The sequence below is a fragment of the Ailuropoda melanoleuca genome, chromosome 19 (genome assembly GCF_002007445.2).
Source record: "Ailuropoda melanoleuca isolate Jingjing chromosome 19, ASM200744v2, whole genome shotgun sequence".
NCBI lineage: Eukaryota > Metazoa > Chordata > Mammalia > Carnivora > Ursidae > Ailuropoda > Ailuropoda melanoleuca.
Genome location: NC_048236.1, coordinates 20,792,937 through 20,815,245, shown reverse-complemented (window position 1 = coordinate 20,815,245; position 22,309 = coordinate 20,792,937).

Here is a 22,309-nt window from a genome sequence, read left to right as displayed (position 1 = left end):
TGTCTTTGGAATTGGATCCAAAAAAACATTTCTCACACAAATGTCAATTTACTTACCATCTGTTTTTTGTTTTGTTTTGTTTTATTTTGTTTTTTATGGGTTTTATAGTGACAGGTCTTAAATTCAAGTCTTTATTTCTTTTTGAGTTTATTTTTGTGTATAATGTAAAGTAATGGTCCAGTTTTTTCAACACCATTTATTAAAAAACTGTTCTTTCATCAATGTATACTCTTGTCTCCTACCTGACCACAAATGGGAGGGTTTATTTCTGAGCTCTCTATTCTGTTCGATTGACGAATGCGTCTGTTTTTATGACAATTTATACTGTTTTGATTAATTTGTTGTCCAATGGGCTGTCCAATTTGTTGATATATTCTTGTTCATAGTAATCTCTGATGTTTCTTTGTATTTCTATGTTACCAATTGTAAATCATCCTCTTTCATTTCTAATTTTATCTATCTGGGCCCTCTTTTCTTTTTCGTTGGTGAATTTAGCTAAAGATTTCCCAATTTTCTTTATCTTTTCAAAGAACTGGCTCTTAGTTTCACTGATATTTTATATTGTCTTTTTAGTCTCTATTTCATTTATTTCTGATCTGAGCTTTATTATGTCCTTCCTTCTACTAACTATGGACTTTGTTTGTTCTTCTTTTTTTGGTTGCTTAATGTGTATAGTTAAATTGTTTGAGACGTCTTTTGTTTCTTGAGGTAGGCCTCAAGAAACATTTGTTCAAACTCATGGAATGTATTTTGCTATAATCTTTCTGAGAACGGCTTTCACTGCATTCCATAGATTTGGGTACGTTGCATTTCTGTTTCATTTAACTCTAGGTATTTTCTCCTTTGATTTTTTTATAACATAGTAGTTGTTCAGTAACATGTTGTTTAATCTCTGTTATTTCTTTTTTTTTAAAAGATTTTATTTATTTATTTGACAGATATAGAGACAGCCAGCGAGAGAGGGAACACAAGCAGGGGGAGTGGGAGAGGAAGAAGCAGGCTCCCAGCGGAGGAGCCTGATGTGGGGCTCGATCCCATAACGCCAGGATCACGCCCTGAGCCGAAGGCAGACGCTTAACCGCTGTGCCACCCAGGCGCCCCTAATCTCTGTTATTTCTAATTTTCTTCAGTTTTGTTCTTGTAATTGATTTTTAGTTTCATACCATTATGGTCAGAAAAGATGCTTGGATTTTCTTGAATTTATTGAGATTTATTTTGTTGTCTAGCATGTGATTTGTCCAGGAGAATATTCCACATACAGCTGAGAAGAACGTGTATTCAGCTGCTTTTGGATGGAATGTTCTGCATATATCTTTTAAATCTATTTGGCCTACTGTGTTGTTTAAAGCTAATGTTTCCTTATTGATTTTCTATCTGGATTATCTATCCATTGATATAACTGAGGTGTTAAAGTTCCCTATAGTCCATAGTTTACATTAGGGTTGACTCTTGGTGTTGTACATTCTATCAGTTTGGACAAATGTATAATAACACGTATCCTCCATATAGAATCATACAGAGTATTTTCATTGCCCTTGAAAGCCTCTGTGTTCCACTTATTCAACCCTGCTTCCACCCCCAACTCTTGACAACCGCTGATGTTTTTATCCTCTCCGTAGTTCTGCCTTTCACAGAATGTCTTATAGTTGGAATCATACTACAAGTAACATTTACAGATTGACTTCTTACATTCAGTTATATGCACTTAAGTTTCCTCCATGTCTTTTATGGTTTGATAACTCATTTCTTCTTAGTGCTGAATAATATTCCATTGTCTGAATGTACCATGGTTTATTTATCCATTCTCCTACCAAAGGACAATTTGGTTGCTTCCAAGTTTTGGCAATTATGAAAAATGCTGATACAGAGGAATACAAGACATTGTGTGGGCATGAGTTTTCAACTCCTTAAGGAAGATACCAAAAAGTGCAATTGCTGGATTCTATGGTAAGAGTAGGCTTCGTTTTGTGAGAAACTGCCAAGCTGTCTTCCAAAGTGGCTGTGCCATTTTTCATTACCAACAGCAGTAAATAAGAGTCCCTGTTGTTCCATACCCTCACCAGCAGTTGGTGTTGTCACTGTGATGGGGTAGAGTGTACTGGTATCTCGTTGTTTTAATTTTGTTTGCTTGTGGGGGTTTTTTGTTTGTTTGAAAGATTTTATATTTAATTAATTAATTAATTAACTTACTTATTTCAGAGAGGGGTGGGGGAAGAGCAGAGGGAGAGGGAGAACGAGAATCTCAAGCAGACTCCACACAGAGCACAGAGCCCAATGCAGGGCTTGATCCCACAACCCGAGATCAGGACCTGAGCCAAAGTCAAGAGTTAGACACCCAACTGACTGAGCCACCCAGGTGCCCCAATTTGGTTTGCTTTTAACATGGTCATAGAAACACTTTGCCTTAGCCATGTACATACATAGGCTGTGATGTGTTGATTAATAAGGTAATTTAGGATACAAGTATAATTTATAATGTGGCTTTCCTGACATTGTAAGTTTCAGGGTGATTCCAAGTGGCATATACTAATACCCCAAACTGTGCATTAGGTCAAAATTACAGCTTATTAACTTGGAAGAGTTCCCCATAAAGCCAGAGGCTCGTGTAAAACTGAGTTATGCTTTAGTTAAATTCTTGAACACAGCTTCAGTGAATGAAAACATTGAGTTAACCTGCAACAAGTTATATATCAAATGATGGCTTTCATCTTTTTAAAATATCTTGGATAATTATTATCAAATTTAATGTCTATGAACTTTTTGGCAAAATAATATAGTAAAAGTGATGAAAAGTGTTGGAAAGGTATCTCAGTTAAGATATGAATCAATATTGTATAATTTGGTCAGATCAATCAACTTTAAGAAACATAGCAGGGAGATCGGTAGGAGAAGGAAGGGAAGAATGAACGGGGGGTAAACAGAAGGGGGAATGAACCACGAGAGACTATGGACACTGGGAAACAAACTGAGGGCTCCAGAGGGGAGTGGGGTGGGGGACTGGCATAGACCGGTGATGGGTATTAAGGAGGGCACGTATTTCCTGGAGCACTGGGTGTTATACGCAAACAATGAATCATGGAACACTACATCAAAAACTAAGGGTGTACTGTATGGTGAGTAACATATCATAATATAAAATTAAAATTAAAAAGAAACTAAACTTGTTGCTTACAGAGAGTTTTCATTTTTGAAATCAGAATTTTAAGTTTTAAAAACTTTTAAGATATTTCTGTATCAGGAAAAAATAACTATTTTTTAATTGACATGTACATTAAGAACTTCATTTTCCAAATTTACATAGTACTATTGCAGTATCTACTAAGCACTTTAAAGAATATAAATTAGTATTCTTGTATTTTTAGTTAAGTTCTTATTCCATTGAGATGATAGAGACTAGAGTAAAATCCCCAAATAAAATCATATCTAGTTTGGAATCTCCCACACCAATGCTTAATCTACTCATATAATTTTTCTTTTCTTTTCATATCTATTCCCCCCCCAGTGCTAATGATAGAAAAAAAGAAAAAAGACTTCTTAGACAAGAAATTGTTTTTTTCTATTGAAAATTTGATTGCAAACTCTTGTCTTTTGTTATAGAAATCTCAGTGCTGCTTTACAAAGTTCACCTGTGTTGTAATTTCTTTTTTTTTTTTTTAAGATTTTATTTATTTATTTGACACAGAGAGAGAGACAGCCAGCGAGACAGAGAACACAAGCAGGGGGAGTGGGAGAGGAAGAAGCAGGTTCCCAGCGGAGGAGCCTAATGTGGGGCTTGATCCCATAACGCCGGGATCACGCCCTGAGCCGAAGGCAGACGCTTAACCACTGAGCCACCCAGGTGCCCCTGTGTTGTAATTTCTAACTTATGTCATAATGTTGAAATTCTTTTCCTGTTCTCTCACTTTTCCTGGGTGCCTTAGGAACAGGATGTGACCATGATCCTACCAATTAGTATGCATCCCAAGTACTAATAGAAAATCTTAAATGAGCTGTAAGAACCATCAAGTTGAAACTCAGAGCTTCTCTCATCTTCTACTTACCCCAAAATCTTAGAGGAATGGCCACTTGCAATATGGTTTATCAAGTTAGATTAAGGAAATTTTTCATAGAATTTTTCTCCTGGCTAAGAAATGTGTACTTTAACTTGTCCTAGATCTGAATATCTGAAAGATCTGAACTATCTTCCAGGTGAACAGTGGCTTACAAATAATATGTAGGCCTCTATGTTGGAAAATACATTGAATTATATCTTCATTGATAGGAGTATAAGCAAAACAAAAATATCTTGGTATCTACACAATTACTGTGAAACAAGAGAATAAGAATAATACCTAAGTGTATCTGAAGAAGGTTATACTTCTAAAACCAGTCTCCTCAAGCCTGAAGAAGATAATGACAGAGTTGTTTCGCATCCTCAAGAAACTTGAAAAATAGTAACAAACCAAAAATCATAAGAATAAGTGGGACTGAGATTAAAAGACAGATATAAAATATAAGAAAGGATTTGATAAATAAAGAGATAATATCTGAGCGTGTATTGGAGGTAGAAAGAATAAGACTTGATTCTAAAAGATCAAATGAGTAATTAAGACCATCTCTGAAAATGTAATTGAAAATAATACAATGAGAGCAATGTGAGAAATGATTAACTACATATGGTACAATATGAAAATATATATTTTCAAAGGTTTCATATACCTAAGGGAGAAACAAGGTGATATGGCAGAAACAAAAATCAATAATATAATTGAAATGCAAAAGAAGAAAAGACTAAGGAATATATTGATAAACTAAGTAGCACAAGAATATTTAAATGTGTGAATGTCAAAAATATAAACAAAACTAAGGCTTTTTATATATGTGACTTAACATATAAAGAGAAGAAATATTTTGAATATGTAAATGTAATGAGCTCTTGATGCCCAATAGGCTGAAATTTGAAACACTAAAATAGAGACCAATTTTTAAATGCACGTAATTTTACACACACAGTACATCATAGTCATTGTGCTTTTGATTTGTATATATGTACAAAAGACATATAACAATCTCAAAAATTAGTTATTATAAAATGATGGAATTATTGACATTTTGGTTATATTTTTTTCCAAATTTCCTTCAATAAAAATTCAATAATGTTATCATTCAACAAGATACCCAAACAGATGCCTTTCTTTTTATGATGGGCCATTAACTGACTTACAGTTAAACTTGAAGAATTCACATTAGCAAAGTTATAATGAATGTAAAGCAATTTTCTTTAAAGGTTAATTTGCTACTCTTACTCCCATTCAATTAGAGCTTATTGGTATTTAGGTTTACTTATCTTTGTGAAGGGTGTGTGTGTGTGTGTGTGTGTATAATATGCATTTGTCCTGTTTTAGCCAAAAGGTTTCTCACTCACAATGCTAGCCAGAACTGGAACATTCTCTAACTTCTGTAAACATGGCTTTTCCTGAGTTTTTTTTTTTTCCTCCTCCCTCACTTTCACAATTCTGTCATTTTACATTCTTACCCCAAACTATTTTTTCAATCAATTAATATGGAAGAAAAAGAAAAAAAAATGAGTAATGCTCAGAGAGCTTTCACCCTAAGTACACATTTTCATGTGGTCCAGGCATCTGAACACTGACGATATCCATTAAGTGAAGCTCCAGGAAGGTTCCAGTCAAGATACTTTCGTGCTTGATCGTTAGGAGTGGCTCACAGGGCTACAGACAGAGACTCTACTGAAATACACCTGTAACCTTGAAGTCCTAGGGGCAGACTGCGAATATGATCTCCACATTTTTTTCTGTCTCTATTTCAAAAATGCCACAGCCACACTGCTACCCTTGGGAGAGAAAGACCAAAGGCATTATCCAGAATTGCTGATTAACTGGCTGCCCAAGGAGACCCCAGAGAGGTGCTAGAGACAGCACAGGCAGCTAGATAAAGAGCGGTTGCACTAGGAACGTTTCTGCAGAATGATTTCCAGTCTTGAAATACTCTTGAACTTGATTATCAAAGTCATCCTCCCTCAGGAATCTTGTCAAGGCATCTTGGATTGCCTGGATTGCCCGTGAATTTTGATGAACACCAAAGAAAAATGAAACAAGTGACACAAGAAGAAAGCTATTGAATTTTGCCCACCTCACACTTTCAACATTTTTTTTCTGCCAGTGTTTCCTTAAACCAACTTAAAGCTTGTAAGAAACATCTGTCTTAAGTTTCTGGTTTGTTACCTTCTGCTTCCAATTTTCCTGAGCATTTATTCAGGTGATAAAGCCCCTGTTCTTTATTTCTCTCATTTCTATTATGTGTCACCTGGTAATGATATTACTTTTTCCAGCTTAAACAGCTAATCTCCTTAGCTTAGAAAGTAGATCTTTGATCTCCTGTTACTTTGTATCCCGAGAAAGTGCAGTACAGTATCTGCATTCAGAGGGGAAACAGGTGCTGTATGATTAACCGATTGATGAAGAAGATGAGAAATACTGATATGCTACGCAAGGGTTTATCACCGACACATACTAACGCAAGGGGAAAGTCACTTAGATTATTCAAGATCAATACACATTCCTTCCTCTTTGGATGGGACATCTAGTCTGTAATTTCCTCTGCTTTTGTAGCTTTTATGACAACCATACCAATGATCCATCACCACGAGAATAGTTGGAGTAGCTCAATTTCAATGAAATGATGTGACAAGTAGGGCAATTTAAATACCGCTTTTATGGGAGTGCCTTTATGTAAGTTTTGTCTAAAGTCAGTTTGTCAGAATGTGGTGTATGCTTTTGTTATAAAAAGTTTCTACCTAAGGAGGGCACACGATATGATGAGCACACGGTGTTATACACAACTAATGAAACATTGAACACTACACCAGAAACTAATGAGGTACTGTATGTTGGCTAATTGAATTTAAATAAAATTTTTTTAAAAAGAAAAAAAAAAAACTTTCTATTTCAAGGGGCGCCTGGGTGGCTCAGTAGGTTAAGCGGCTGCCTTCACAAAGTGCAGGTCATGATTCCAGGGTCCTGGGATGAGGCCCCACATTGGGCTCCCTGTTCAGCTGGGGGTCTGCTTCTCCCTCTCTCTCTCTGCCCCTCCCCCTCCCTCTCTGCCCCTCCCCCTGTTCATGAGCACTCTCTCTCAAATAAATAAATAAAATATTTTTTAAAGTTTCTACTTCAAATTCATATTCAAATACTGTCAGCAAGAATTAAGTCAGAAAAAGGCACAAAGAATAGAGGTGATACTTCAACAATAAAAGTATAATGTTTGAATGCCAGTATTTTGTCATATCCAAAAGGAAGTTGGAAGCAGGACTATGAAAATTTGCTAACATATTGTAAAAGAAGATTGATGACCCAGTAATGTGATAGCATGGCTACACCCAGTGTTCTTGCTTGCTTCCTCCTCTCAATGGATGGCTAAACTGCCTTATTTATTGCTACCAATAAATATTTATTGGACATCCACAAGGTACCTGTTATGTAGATATGGATTCATATAGCAGGAATGTAACTTATCCTCTCCCTAACTTATTTTGGAAAAGCCTAGTTTAATCTTAGAATTACTGCAGTGTTAGAAACTTGTGCATTTTAAATTACTAGGCTTCTTTGGTCTACCATAATCAGGTTTAGGTTAAATGGCAAAGAAAAGAGAAAGATACTCAGGAAAATATTTGTGTATCTCCTTTAGGTGGGCAGATAACATATAAAAAGAGCCCCTCCTGCATTGGTACCTTTTTACAAACCAAGTAAAATCACAGCGATTTATTGTTGTTGTTGTCATTGTTGAAAATAAATCCTATGCAAAGCGCATGATGCTGTATTCCTGGAGAGTGGGAAAACACAAGGGCATCCACATATAATGAGAGATTTTTGACAAAGCGCCTTCTTGTTTAGATCATATTAGCATTTGGTCTTGTCCCAGCCATTGTACAAGATAATTGAATTATTTAATTTGCAGCTGGATTGTTTTAGTTGTTCCTTCTATAGCTCATTATTGAATGGTACTTAACTCCCATAGCAGTAACAAACAAAAATTCTATCTTTGCTTTACATTGAGCTGGAACTGGCTGCTCTCTAATGAGTAAATAAACAATCTAGCACCTTAATCACCGTTGTTATCCACCTGAAAACTGCTCTGTGAACACCTCCATGTTCTGCTACATATGTCACTTTCATTTTCTACAGTAATTTTAATTAGATCGGCATGTGAGAAAGAAGCTATAGACTGTTTTCTTTGAGAGGGCAAGGACTAGACATCAGCAACAGTTCTCTCCCTGAATGCTGAAAGAGCCTATATGGTTAGGATGAACGTAACACATACTGGAGAAAGCAGAATCAAGAGATTAACAGGATCCTGATACAGTTCTGATTATAATAGAAAAAGATTTTGGTGATTGTGCCAAAATAAAATATGAGAAGCAGCTTTTCATTTGCAGACATTCATTAGGTGGAAGAGACTTTTCCCTCTTTAGGAAATTCTGTTGTTAGGATTCTGCATCATAACTGAGCCTAATAAAGACATCATATTTTCAGTATTTTATACCAAACTAGAATTACGACATTTAAAGTTTTTTATTATTAATTCAGGGAAGATTAGGGACAGTGATAAAACTATGAGTAAAAACCTAAATTAGTATTCAGTAGAAATGAAGAACAATAGACTGATAACATAATGATTAAGAAAAATAATTACTACAGTTTAACATTAGCAAGCAATAACAATGTCAAAGTTAAATTTTGTTATGTTTATAATTTCTCTTTTTACCATGATCATATATACTTTTAAAACTATTATCTTGCAAATTAAGTTTTAATACTGTTTTCTTTTCCTTGATATAAAAATTTATTCACAGGGCTTAAAATAGGCAAAGACAGCAATATCCCCAGAAGTTTCCAAGGACAGGTGAAATGAAAATAACAGGTCTGTTATTCAATTAAATAAAACATAAAACTTATAAAATTAATAGATCATTCAACTTTTTCATTTGAAAAGTGCATTGGAATCTCATTCATTAAATTTTGACTGTAAGAATTGATTCAAAGAGTACCTTTCTGAAAAATTATATGACTGTTGGTTGCATATCCACATCTCTTCTACCAGTGTAATTTACATTGATTAAAATTGGGTATATTTTATGCTTTATGCTGCTGAATTTTTATGGTTTTGGAGCCAAAGTCCAATTTCCTTGGAAATAGAATTTTAGGTCAAATGTAGGTTAAACATGGGCTCTAATTACCACTCAGCTCTTTCTTCTGGGGAAAAAAAAAAAAAAAGAATGAAGTGCATTCAGCAAACTGAGTTACATAAGCAGCAGCCATTTGAATCAGACAAATTTCCTCCCCAAGGGGTGTAACTATTTATTCTGAAGTGGCACCTACCACCCCATGAGGAAGTAGGGAAGGGTGAAATGCACATGCAAACTAGCCTTCATGTCTTTAAGGCTTTATGTTTGATTCATGCATGATCCTCTTATTCAAAATCACAAAACATCATCCCTTAAAGAGGAAATATTAAATATAGTTTGGTTGGTTCTGTTTCTTAAACACAGATATCCTTAAAATGAGTAAATAGCTTCACATTCTCATTTCCTATATTCTCTAATTTTTTCATGTATTAATATAGAATTATATGATTGTGAATTCTGACACTATAGATTACATCTCTACATACTATTTTATTTTGTTTCATATCGTTTCTTTCAGTGGTATGGGGAATTGTTTTGGGCTTTAGATTGAAGAGATTTGGATATGAATCCCACCACTTTAAATACTTCTATAATTTTATTTAATAACCCTAATAAACCTTGGTTTCTTCAAATTTTATAAACAGGAAAATAGTACCAATGTTATGCAGTTTAAGAGAGGAAAAAGCTACTAAACTTCTGATATACCAAGCCTATCAGTAAACGTTAGCTATTAAAAAGAGATCTCTGTGTAAATTCAATCATCTATGTTTAGGAAAAATAATATAAATTCTCAAAACATTTTCTAATGCAGGGCATTTCAAGCTATCTGTAAAAGTATTTTTGTGGATCTGTGATGCAGTGTACTTGCCTAAGTACTAAATGGCATCCATGAACCCTAAAATGTATATAGTTTACAAATTATTTCAGAATGCATATATTCTAGGGCTGCCCGGGTGGCTTTTAAGCAACTGCCTTTGGCAGGGTCCTGGGATCTAGCCCTGAACTGGTCTCTCTGCTCAGCAGGGAGACTGCTTCTCCCTCTCCTTTGCCCCTCTCCCTTGCTTGTGCTCCCCCCCACCTTCTCTCAAAATCTTAAATAAAAGAATACATATATTCTAAATATAAATATATTTGCAGAATTTTAGCACTAAACAGGTAACAAGACAGAGATGGAAGCTTGAGCCAAAAACATATGTAACCCATACCCATGAGACTGGAGAGGCCCATACCTTGGATGTGGGTGAGAACACGAAGAGGAGGAGCTCTCCCACACTTGCCTCCAGCCTCTGCACATTCACACATGAGAGATCAGAAGACGAGAGCAGGGCAGAGGCTGGGAAGATTCCATTATTTATCCCCATCTACACTGTCCTTGCTCCCCAAAGAGCTCAAGATAGAAACCGACTCAATATGGCAAGGACTAAATTAGACCATTCAAGCTCCTTGCTCTTGGTAGAATGGACATGAGACCAAAGAGCACACACTCTGGTTGACCGTACTCACAGACAAATGAGATCTTTTATAATAAAGGAAGTAGTGAAAACATTAAAAGAATATTTTAAATATATCTGAAACACAATTTCTAAGCGAAATTAACAATGCCTATGGGGACTAACACTACCTGTGATGTTAACTCTTTTTACTGTTCTTATGTTTGTGGATGTTAATTTGTTGTTACAATTCTGTCTTATAATTGCTTTTATAATCTCAGATTATTAGTTTTCACTAAACAGATTAGAGAACCACACCTTTTACCCCCAACTTGTCTCTCTTAATACTTCCTACAAAGTTTTAAAATTAATAGACCATCGCTACATGTTTGTAAGTTTACTTCATTTACGTTAATGAATTCTTCAATACCATGGCAATTTATCAATTATTGAATCTTATTGAATCACAACAATCTTACTGATTACATTATTTATATTTCCAGAACACATCTCCTCCCACAGTAAGTTTACCTTTCAAACATTTCCCTATTCCAGGGTTATGGAGATTGATATGGAGATTGATAATAATCCAAGATAGGTTTCAGGCTCCAAATGCCAGCTACCAGACTTCATCGCTGAGCTTGTCCATTCATGATGGACTTGTCTTTTGATACCTCACACACTCTGACTTGGCTTGGCTCTACTTTTGGGCTTTTCTAAGCTGCTATTAAAAGAGACCCTCATCTCTCTTACTTCTACATGGGTTTCATTCCCCCTTGAATTTAAAATAAAAGTAAAACATTGTTCAGTGCTTTTATCTTAGTTCTGGGCAGAGAGTAAGTGTTCAGTAGATTCTTGTTAATAGCCTGCCTCATTCCTGAGTTGACTATTCATCTTCCCACAATGGTGTCTTTATAAATGTCTAGTGACACATTATTACTCTTTTTCTTTCACTTTTTTCTTCTTTTAGAAAAAAAAATACTTTTTTTTTCTATATAGATAGGAAATAATCATGAGGTATAAGAGATTGAAATGAAAATTTGGACTTCAAATGGACAACCAAAATGATAAATGGAAAATTTAACCGTGCAACTTGTCTTTTGGGGACTTTATTCATTGAAATTTCTTCGGGTGCTTTTGGTGGAAAAATAGAGGGCATTACTACTCACCATAGTTAGCATGTATATAAACTATGAGAAATTCTAGAAGTCAGAGATAAGGGAATGATTATATATAATAATTGATTAAACATATAATCAATCCACTCCAGAAATCCTCTTAGATTAGAAAGTGTCTTGAGGAAATACTTTGAGAAATATTTAGAAATAGACTATTAGGCCCTATAAGAATAAATGTCAGCAGAAGCACAAGCAACCAGTTTTACTGGATTTTAATTATCCTGTTGGAGGTGGAGCAGAGGTGCTATTAGATTGTGGGGCAAAGAAGAAAAGGGAAGAGAGTGAAGCCAAAGAAGGACTTTTGTCTCAGAAGTGTGGCCCTAAAGCGGTTTCTGTCTCTCCTCCAGGAGTAAGTTTTTCCCTTCTGTGTGTGACCTTCAGTATTCCCAGTCTATGTCCTAAGTCCTTTCTTTTTCATTATTGCATCAGAAAGGAGAACCCTTTGGTGATGTGATAGGGTAAAAGGAGTTAAGGAAATATGAACAAAACCTACTCCATGAAACTGAGGCACACCTATGGGCAGCATGAAGAAAGGATGAAATGTTGGATGACAGACAATGTGGAAATTGTCAAAAATGAAAATAGTATGGGGAAAGAATACAATGGCTTCATCAAGGTGAAATCCAGAGACAAACATTGTTTTTTAACAAATTAGGAGACTGGGATAGAGAATTAGTTACAAAGTATAAAAAGCAAAAAGTCACTCCAAGTGTTACCTCTATTAATAATCATTACTATATCTACTGAATGTAATCCCAAGAATTTATTTTTATATATACACAGGTAGAAAGATAAATAAAAGGTATTTTTAAACAATGAGGCCATTCTTACTTAAAAGAAAGAAAGAAAAAGAAAGAAAGAAAGAAGAAAGAAAGAAAGAAAGAAAGAAAGAAAGAAAGAAAAGAAAGAAAGAAAGAAATTTCACATGACTTTGAAAGAGATAAAGACCTGAAAGAGAACAAATGAAAATACAACTGCTAGAATCCAGATAATTTTTGTAAATGACCTTTATACACTCTCAAAATCACACATACACAACCACACACACAGTCACACAACAAGATTAACAAATGTGAAATTAAATTTAAAAAAACTATTTATGTGGAGAAACAAACACTCCTATACATGGCTGGTTGGAATGCAAAATAGTGCAGAAACTTTGAAAGACAATTTAGAAACTTCTTTTAAAAGTAAATAAAATCTTGCCATATAATCTAGGATCATTCTCCTTGGTATTTACCCAAAGCAACTGACAACTGTGTCCACATGAAAAACCTGCCATCTGATGCTTATAGCAGTTTTATTCATAATTGTCCAAACTTAGAAAAAAATAAGATGTGAATGGATCAATAAACTGTGGTACAACCAAACAATGGAATGTGACTTAGTGCTCAAACGAAATGACCTAGCAAGCCATGAAAAGACACGGGGAAATGTAAGTGCATATTACAAAGTGAAAGAAGCCCATCTAAGAAGGCTGCATACTATATGATTTTAACTATATGAAATTCTGGGAAGAGCAAAACTATGGAGACAAACAGATTAGTGTTTACCAGCGATGTCAGGGGAGAGAGAAATAGGTAGGGCACAGACGCTTTTACAGGCAGTGAAAATACTCTGTATGACATTATAATGATGGAAACATGTCATCATCCAAACCCGTTTATCCAAACCGATAGAACGTACAACATTCTAAGTTAACCTTAAGAGCCTTAAGATTAGCTATGAGCTTGGAGTGATTATGATGTGTCAATGTAGGGCTCATTCTTGGTAAAAAATAGGTACCTCTCTACTGGGGAAAGTGAATAACAGTGGAGGTTATGCATGTGTGGGGGAATGAGGTAAGGAGAACTCGGTACCTTCAACTCACTTTTTTTGGCAACCTAAAACGGCTGTAAAAAAAATAAAGTCTTTGAAATTAAAAAATATATATGTATTTTTCAATATTTGAATTTTACATATAGATGTTTAATTCTTATTTGAGGGATTAAAGAATGTAGACACTAGCTTTTCTTCCTACTTCAAACATACACTGCCAATTCATAGGTAGTTGTTATTCAACTTTGAGTGACTATTCTGTCTGGTTTTTGCTTTGTTTTGTTTTGAAAATATGGAGGGAGTTGGAGACATAAAATAGGGCAGCCAGTATTTTTAATTCTATTTCTCTCAAACTTGCTAACAGAACTACTATGTTCTCTGTCTTCTTGTCATCTTTCACTGTTTTCAGCCTCTCCATCTTTGAACAGCTATCTTTGGTGGTCATGTGAACACTTCTCTTCATGTCCACCATAGATCACAGCTCATCTTTGGTAATTTCCTTCAGGTTAGAGGTATGTCGCAGATGATGAAGGTGACACATCAGCATGATTTTTCCTTTAGCTCCAGCTTCTCTGTCTTGCTGTGATATGTGTCCCAGTCCAAATAAGAACATTTCCTCTTCTCTTTTAGTTCACTCCAGTCCCTAGTTAAGTTTCCTTAAAAGATTAGCCAATGGACCTTTCATGAGTTTTAAACTATCAGAGAAATTTACAACCTTCCCAATACTTAAGGAGGTATGTTGCATGTTCTCAAGACCCTTCCTTATTTTGGTTTAAATGTCACTATTTTGGGAAATCCTTCATAGTTCTTTTGTTTTGTTTGTTTATAATTATGGTTGTATATTAAAGATAAATTATCTATGATATTTTTTGTTCTTTTCAGAGATTTTCCTTCCAGATATTAAAGGCAGGAATAGAAGTAAAAGGTTTTACCTCCTCCATATTTTTTTTTCAGAAATTCCACAAATATTCTCAACGGTTAAAATGATGATTGGGGCATCTTAAGTTACTTTCCTTCACTACTTTATTTTTCCTCCAACCAAACCACTGCAAATAAGTGGAATTATTGAGATTTCTCCCTTAAAATTGTTTTTCTAAAATGACAAGTACTCACTGTTTAAAAAAATGTGGACAAATTATCAATAAAGCTAACCAATTTTGAGAATCAAATGAATAAATTTAAATTCCTTAAAATTTGTCAATTCCCTGTGAATAAATATTATTAAAAGATAATAATGATTTAGGTCTTAATCAATAAATAATTATCTTTGCTGTTTTATAATGTGAAGAATATGTTATTTTCTTATGTTAAGAATTTATATTTCTGACATTCAATGTTAGCCTTAAATGAGCTGCAATTTTCAAAAAACAACTAACTGTTAAGTAGCACCCATAGCTGTATTTAAAAAAATAATTGTGAGAAAATTATCAGAGAAAAATAAATTGAAGCTACTTTCTAGAAGTGGATTAATCATTTCTAAAAAACAAAACAAAACAAAAAAAACAGAGGATAAGAAACAAAGAATCCATTTTTATGATGAAATAACTCATAATTAGCTACAATTAGCATTTTAAATATGTTTCTAAGTGATTTTAAGCTTAAATGTTTATATTATCAATATATCTACTGCATCACTTAAGAATAACATTCCAGAATCCTAGTGGCTAAATTTATTTTTTGAGGCTCAAGGAATATAAAACATAATAGAAACTCTCAGAATTGTACTGCTTGTTCTCTTTTTATTAGTTCAATATAACATAAAGGTGTTAAAATTACAAGATAGTATTTAAAAATGCAGCCACAAATTTTATAAATATGCCCTATAATGCTTTTGAATTGTACTTGTTATTCTCATGAGAAATATATTCTGTAAGAGTAGGTATCTCTAAAAAACTATCCTGCAGGCAATGTTCCATTGGTAGAAGAATAAAATGGTATTTAAAAGGACACTATTTTTTTTACAAAAGACTAAATATATCAGATTTATTAAAATTTCAGTCTTAACTTTATGAAAATCATACACTGAAGCAGAGAGCGAAGACAGTAACCATTCAAAATAATATAATTCACCATGATAAGTAGTTATTCATTACTTTCCTTGCAAACTGGAAAATAAAAAAGAATAGACAAATACTATCTTTGCAACATGAAATTGTAATTTCTATAATATTATGTAGTTGAATAAGGAGGCAGAAATTACTAATTATCAAGAGGTATATTAGTGCATTTATTAACACTTTAATTCAACAAATCTATTTTTGCATCTACTTTAGGTCAAGCAAAAGGTAAATTCTTGGAAAACAGAGATGAATGATACTTATTTCAATATTTATCTATCATTTATTTCTTATTCTCAAGGACTTCATACACTTGCAGCTTATACACAAATAAACTCAGTACAATAAATACAATAGAACAGCAAGGGAGCCAAGTGGATGAAAAGGAAGTGCGCTTGGCTTCGTTGGTTTGGGAAGACTTTGGAACAGGTGGGTTATAGATGATTGGAAGACAACTCATATCTTAGAATGAGACTGGAGACAGACTAAAACAGCAAAGACTGTGCAAGGGTCCGTACAGGTAGGAAATCTTTGGTCTGAGAAGCTATATGCTCCCAATTCAAGACAAGAACAATAGAATAGGTTTGAGAGAGAAGGTGTGGTATCTCAGGACTTGGGACTAATTAAATATACTGCTTAGGCACAAGGAGAGGTTTGTGCCATTTTCCATGAGGCTGACAATTTTGAATGGTAAGGATTGGTGGTTGTGTCGGTAACTGATTCAAAACTACAAATAGGGATGCCTGGGTGGCACAGCGGTTAAGCATCTGCCTTTGGCTCAGGGCGTGATCCTGGCATTGTGGGACTGAGCCCCACATCAGGCTCCTCTGCTATGAGCCTGCTTCTTCCTCTCCCACTCCCCCTGCTTGTGTTCCCTCTCTCGCTGGCTGTCTCTATCTCTATCAAATAAATAAATAAAATCTTTTAAAAAAGAAAAACTACAAATAAAGGGCCTGATTTTAGCCTATAACTTTCATTTATTTAGTATTTTCAAAGTATTTATTGAAAAACTATTTTATGCATGACTTTTGGCTTGGTTCCAAATCTACACAGATAGAAAACATGCTAATTGTCCTCAAGGACTCCTAATATAATGAGTATGATACCATTATTATATTACATATATAGTATAATTATATTATAGCTAACATTCACATAGCCTTTAATATATGTTAACTCACTTAATCTTCTTAAACTTATATGAGATAGGCACTATTACACCAACCACGTATGGCTAAGAGAACGAAAACACAGACAAAATAATTTTCCAACGTTACAACACGAGTTGAGTGACAAAGTCAGAATTCCAAACTAGGAATTTTAGCACTAAAGTCCATCCTTTTAATAATTAAACAATAAGCAAATAGGATAAAATAAAATAAAAAAGTATGAGTAAGTTTAGTTCATGATGCCATATAGGCTCAAGTGAGGGGCAGCTAATTTACTCTGAGAAGACTCCCTAACAGAGGTGAACTTTGACGTTATTGCTGAAGATTAAGAAAGATGCAGGCATAAGAATGGGGAGGAGATAACACTTTGAGCCAAGAACTGGTCAGTCCAAAGCCATACACTTTGCAAACAGTAACAATTAGGGCAATATAACAGAGCTAATGGTACCTATTTTAGTTGCAAGTGATGAAACAAATTATGGGTGTGTGCATGGAATCTACAGATTTTATGATAAAAAAAGAGAATCCATAAAGGATATGCTGAGTAATTTTAATAAGTGTGCATATAGCTGTTTTTAAAAATTAAAATATTCATATTATTTACAGAAGATAGCAGCTTATCACAAGTTTGATAATAAATATTAAGTACAGTTTAGTATAATAGAAGACAGAATTCATCAGTTATTTTGATTCTCCTTTGCTGAGGCAATAGACTATAGTAAACAGTATAGCAATTAGGGTTTAATACTGATACACATTTTCAATTTTTTTCAAGTTTATCTGCAGAAACTCATATTTAACTGATGCTAGAAAGTTATACTAACTACTCTCTAACATAGGCAAGGGTATGAAAATTAATGCACCATCAAATATTCTTTGTAACCCAACTATGTGTTAGGTGATATGAATGGAAAAGATAAGTTAAAAACAATTAATGTTCCTAAAGGACTTTCAATCTACTCTCTGGGTGCTTACATAGCTATGAAACACACTAGATTGTGGTCAGGATCTTGGAGGGATTCAAAGAGCCATTTTAATTCAAATGATTAAAAAATTATTGTAGATTCATAGGGCGGAGATATTTTAAAATTATAAGGAAAGCAAAATGGTGAAGTGGACAGTACAAATACTCATTTCTCCACATCCACATTAAAATACAAGTAGAAATAGTCAGGATCAACTTTATCAGAAAACAGTAAAATATTTACAGCCAAGCAAATGCTGAATCAAGAAAGAGGCTATTTAGAGATGGTAGGGTAGCTTTGTGGCATTTTTTTACTTGCCCTTGTCATACTCCCTTTGCAGATCAGCAGCAGTGCTGAAGACAGACCATGCTTCTGTTGGTCCCTGGCTTCAGAGGAAGTACAGCTTCAAATTAGTATGCTGTTCTCTTCTAACCCATCTAGGGACTACATGTAGGACTTAGACAAGCTGCTCATCTCTGTTTCATCTAACTTAAAACTCACTCAGGGCGGATAAGCAATCGGCATTGCTTGAAAACATTTTTAGTCAAATGAAAAACTTGAAGCCATCTGGGGCAAAAGATTATAGTTGAAAGATACAATAGACTATATAAAGCCTGAAAAGAAAATTTGAGGAGACAGTCTTTGAAAAAGTAGGGCATTTAGAGACACCTATACATACTAGGGAATTGGGTAAGCTATGCACATGCCCAGGACAGAAATCACTGTCAGAAAACACCAGAAAGAACTTCAGATTTGTAAAACTGGCCAATCTCTAGGTTTGGCGCAAGCTGGAAATGAAGTATAAAGCAGAAAGATAAACCATCTGGCAAAGTGTTAAAGAAAGCCAATTGTCAAAGACTGAGAGAATATATTTTGTTGTTGTTTGCTCCTGGCATCCAAAGAAATCTTTGTCAAAACAATAGCTGAACATAAGCTAAATGAACAGAGAATTCACTGACCACATACACCACGGAATATAGTACTTTGCAAAATAATTTGGAAAAGTTATTAAAGAGATAATGGCAACCTATGCTAATCAACAAAAACAAACTCTGAGGAGTGGGAAGAATTTGATGGCCAGATTTATCACATTATAATATCTAAATATTTCATTTTAAAAATAAAATCACAAGGCATACAAAAAAACAGGAAAGCCTGATCCATTTAAAGTTAAAAAAAAAATGACAGAAACCATTCTTCAGGAAGACCAGACATTGGATTTTCTGCATAAATGCCTTAAATGAAACAAAAACTAAAAGAAGCTGTGAATGAAGAATTAAAAGAAACAGTAAAATGACAGATGAGTAAGATGAGAATGACAATAAAGAAGTAGAAATTATAAAAAAGGAACCAAATAAAAATCCTGTAGCTAATAAGTAAAATAACTGAAACTTAAAAATTCCTGGAGGCATTCCACAGCAGAGTTAAACAAGCAGAAGAAAAAAAACAAGTAAACTTGCAATAGGATGATAGAAATTTTCCAGTTTGAAGAGAAGGAAGAAAAAAGGGGAGGAAATGTGAACCAAGACTAAAGGACATGTAGGATGTCATCAAGTAGAGTACAATACTCACTGTGGGAGTCTCAGAAGGAGAGAAGCTAGAGAAAAGTGCAGAAAAAATATCTGAAGAAATAATGACCAGAAACAACCCAAATTTAACTTAAAAAATATGAATTTTACATATTAAAGAACTCAACACACAACAAGCAGAATGATCACAAAAAGATGCATATAAAATACATTATAATTAAACTGTTGAAAGGCGAAAACATAGAATGTTGAAAACAACAAAAGACGTGTGCCTTGTCAAGCACAAGGGATCCTCAAGAAGATTAATAACTGATTTTTCATCAGAAACCATGGAGAATAGAGGGCAATAGGGTTACATATTTATTTAAAGTGCTGAGAGAGGTCACCTGGGGCCTCAGTCAGTTAAGTGGCTGCCTTTGGCTCAGGTCATGATCTCGGGGTCCTGGGATGGAGCTCTGTGTCAAGCTCCCTGCTCAGTGCCTAAGTCTGCTTCTCTCTCTCCCTTTGCCCCTCACCTCCCCCCCCCAACCCGCTCTCACTCTTGCCTTCTCTCTCTCAAATAAATAAAAAATCTTTAAAAAAATAAAGTACTGAGAGAAAAATATTATCAATTTTGTTTGGCAAAATGAATAAGAATTTAAGACACAGATAATCAAATGAAAATACGACATCAAAGTTTGAAGGATTCAGTGAAAGCAGTGCTTAGACAGAAATTTATAGCGTTAAATGCATATATTTGAAAAGAAGAAAGATCTAAAATCAATAATCTAAGTATCTATCTTAGAAAACTACAATGAAAAGAACAAATTGAATCCAAAATAGAAGAAAATAAATAATAAGAATTAAAGCAGAATTGAAAACCAGAAGTTGGTAGAAAAACTCCATGAAATGAAGCATTGTTTCTCTAAAAACTAAGCAAAATTGGCAAATCTTTAACTAGACTAATAGTGAAAAAAAGACATATGAAACTAAAATTAAAAATGAAAACGGGGACATTACTATCAACCCTATAGAAATAAAAAGGCTTATGAGAATACTATGACTAATTTCATGTCAACAAATCAAATTACATGAAATGGACAAATTCCTAGAAATCTACAATTACCAAAACTGATCTGAAAGACATAGAAAATCTAAAGGATTCCCAGCAAATAAAGATATTAAATTAGTTTTTAAAAAAAGTTCAGAACCAGATGGCTTCACTGATGAATTTTACCAAACCTTTAAAGAATAATTAACACCATTTCATCTCAAGCTCTTGGGAAAAAAAAAAAAAAGGCAGGCACATTTCTTAACTCATTGTAGGCTAGCATTATACTAATACCAAAGCCAGATAGAGACAAGAAAAGAAAATTAGAGATCATTATCCCTTATAAACATCGACACTAAAATCCTCAACAGAAAATACCAGTAACCATGAATCTAACAATATGACAAAAGCACTTTTAACATAAAAAAAAATCAATGTAATATGCTATATTAAAAAAAGAAGGAGAAAAGAACCATGATTCTCTCAATTGATGCAGGAAAACCATTTGGCACATCCCAACACACTTCCATGATAAAAACTCTCAGAAAACTAAAAACAGAAATGCAAGTCAAAAACCCACTGATGTAGTACTTCACAGTCACCAGGATGTTGAAAGAAAGAAAGAAAGAAAGAAAGAAAGAAAGAAAGAAAGAAAGAAAGAAAGAAAGAAAGAAAGAAAGAGAGAGGAAGGAAGGAAGGAAGGAAGGAAGGAAGGAAGGAAGGAAGGAAAAAGAAAGAAAGAAAGAAAGAAAGAAAGAAAGAAAGAGAGAGAGAGGAAGGAAGGAAGGAAGGAAGGAAGGAAGGAAGGAAGGAGAAAGAAAGAAAGAAAGAAAGAAAGAAAGAAAGAAAGAAAGAAAGAAAGAAAGGAAAAAGAAAGAGAGAGGAAGGAAAAGGAAGGAAGGAAGGAAGGAAGGAAGGAAGGAAAAAGAAAGAAAGAAAAGAAAGAAAGAAAGAAAGAAAGAAAGAAAGAAAGAAAGAAAGAAAGAAAATACTGAGTGCTGATGAGGATGTGGAGAAATCAGCACCCTAGTACATTGCTGGTGGAAACGTAAAATGTTTCAGCAGCTGTAGAAAAAAAGTTTGGGAGTTTCCCAAAAGTTAAATGTAGATACCAAATGATCCAGCAATTCCTCTCCTAGATTTATACTCAAAATAATTTAAAACAGGTACTCAAACAAGTATACGTGCATGCATTTTCATAGTAATACAACTCACAATAACCAAAAGGTGGAGACAGCTCAAATGTCCATCAAATGATAAATGTAGAAATAAATTGTTGTATATACACACAATGAAATATTATCCAATTATAAAGGAACAAAGTACTGATACATGCTACAACATAGATGAATCTCTAAAATATTATCCTATGTGAAAGAAAACAGACAGAAAGGGTCACATATTGCGAGATTCCATTAATATAAAATCACTAAAATAGATAAATGCATACAGAGAGAATGCAGGTCGGGAGTTTCTAGGAACTGGGAGGAGAGAGGGGGTCAAACCTGCTTTATCAGTAAGAGGTTTTGCTTTAGAATGGTGAGATGTCATGGAATAGGAAAAGGTAGTGGTTACAAACATTATGAATGCACTAAATGTCCCTGACTTGTGCACTTCAAAGTGGTTATTTTTATGCTAATTTTACCTCAATAAATCATTTTTAATATAGGGAAAGCATATCAAGATCCTCATAAAGTGATCAAATTATAAAGCTCCATCTCCTTAAATTACTAAAATATTACAATAGAAGTCTTCATATGAAGCAAAATATCAATACAATTCTTATATATTTATTGCTTCTGACAACATACACAGAAATGGAATAAAACTTCCTTTTTTATTGAGCCATGGAGTTTCTAAGCTGTGGGACTGACATGTGTTATGGCTAATACAGAAGTTGTTCGAAATGCGTATATCTCAACAATTGAAAATGTGGATATGAAATGATC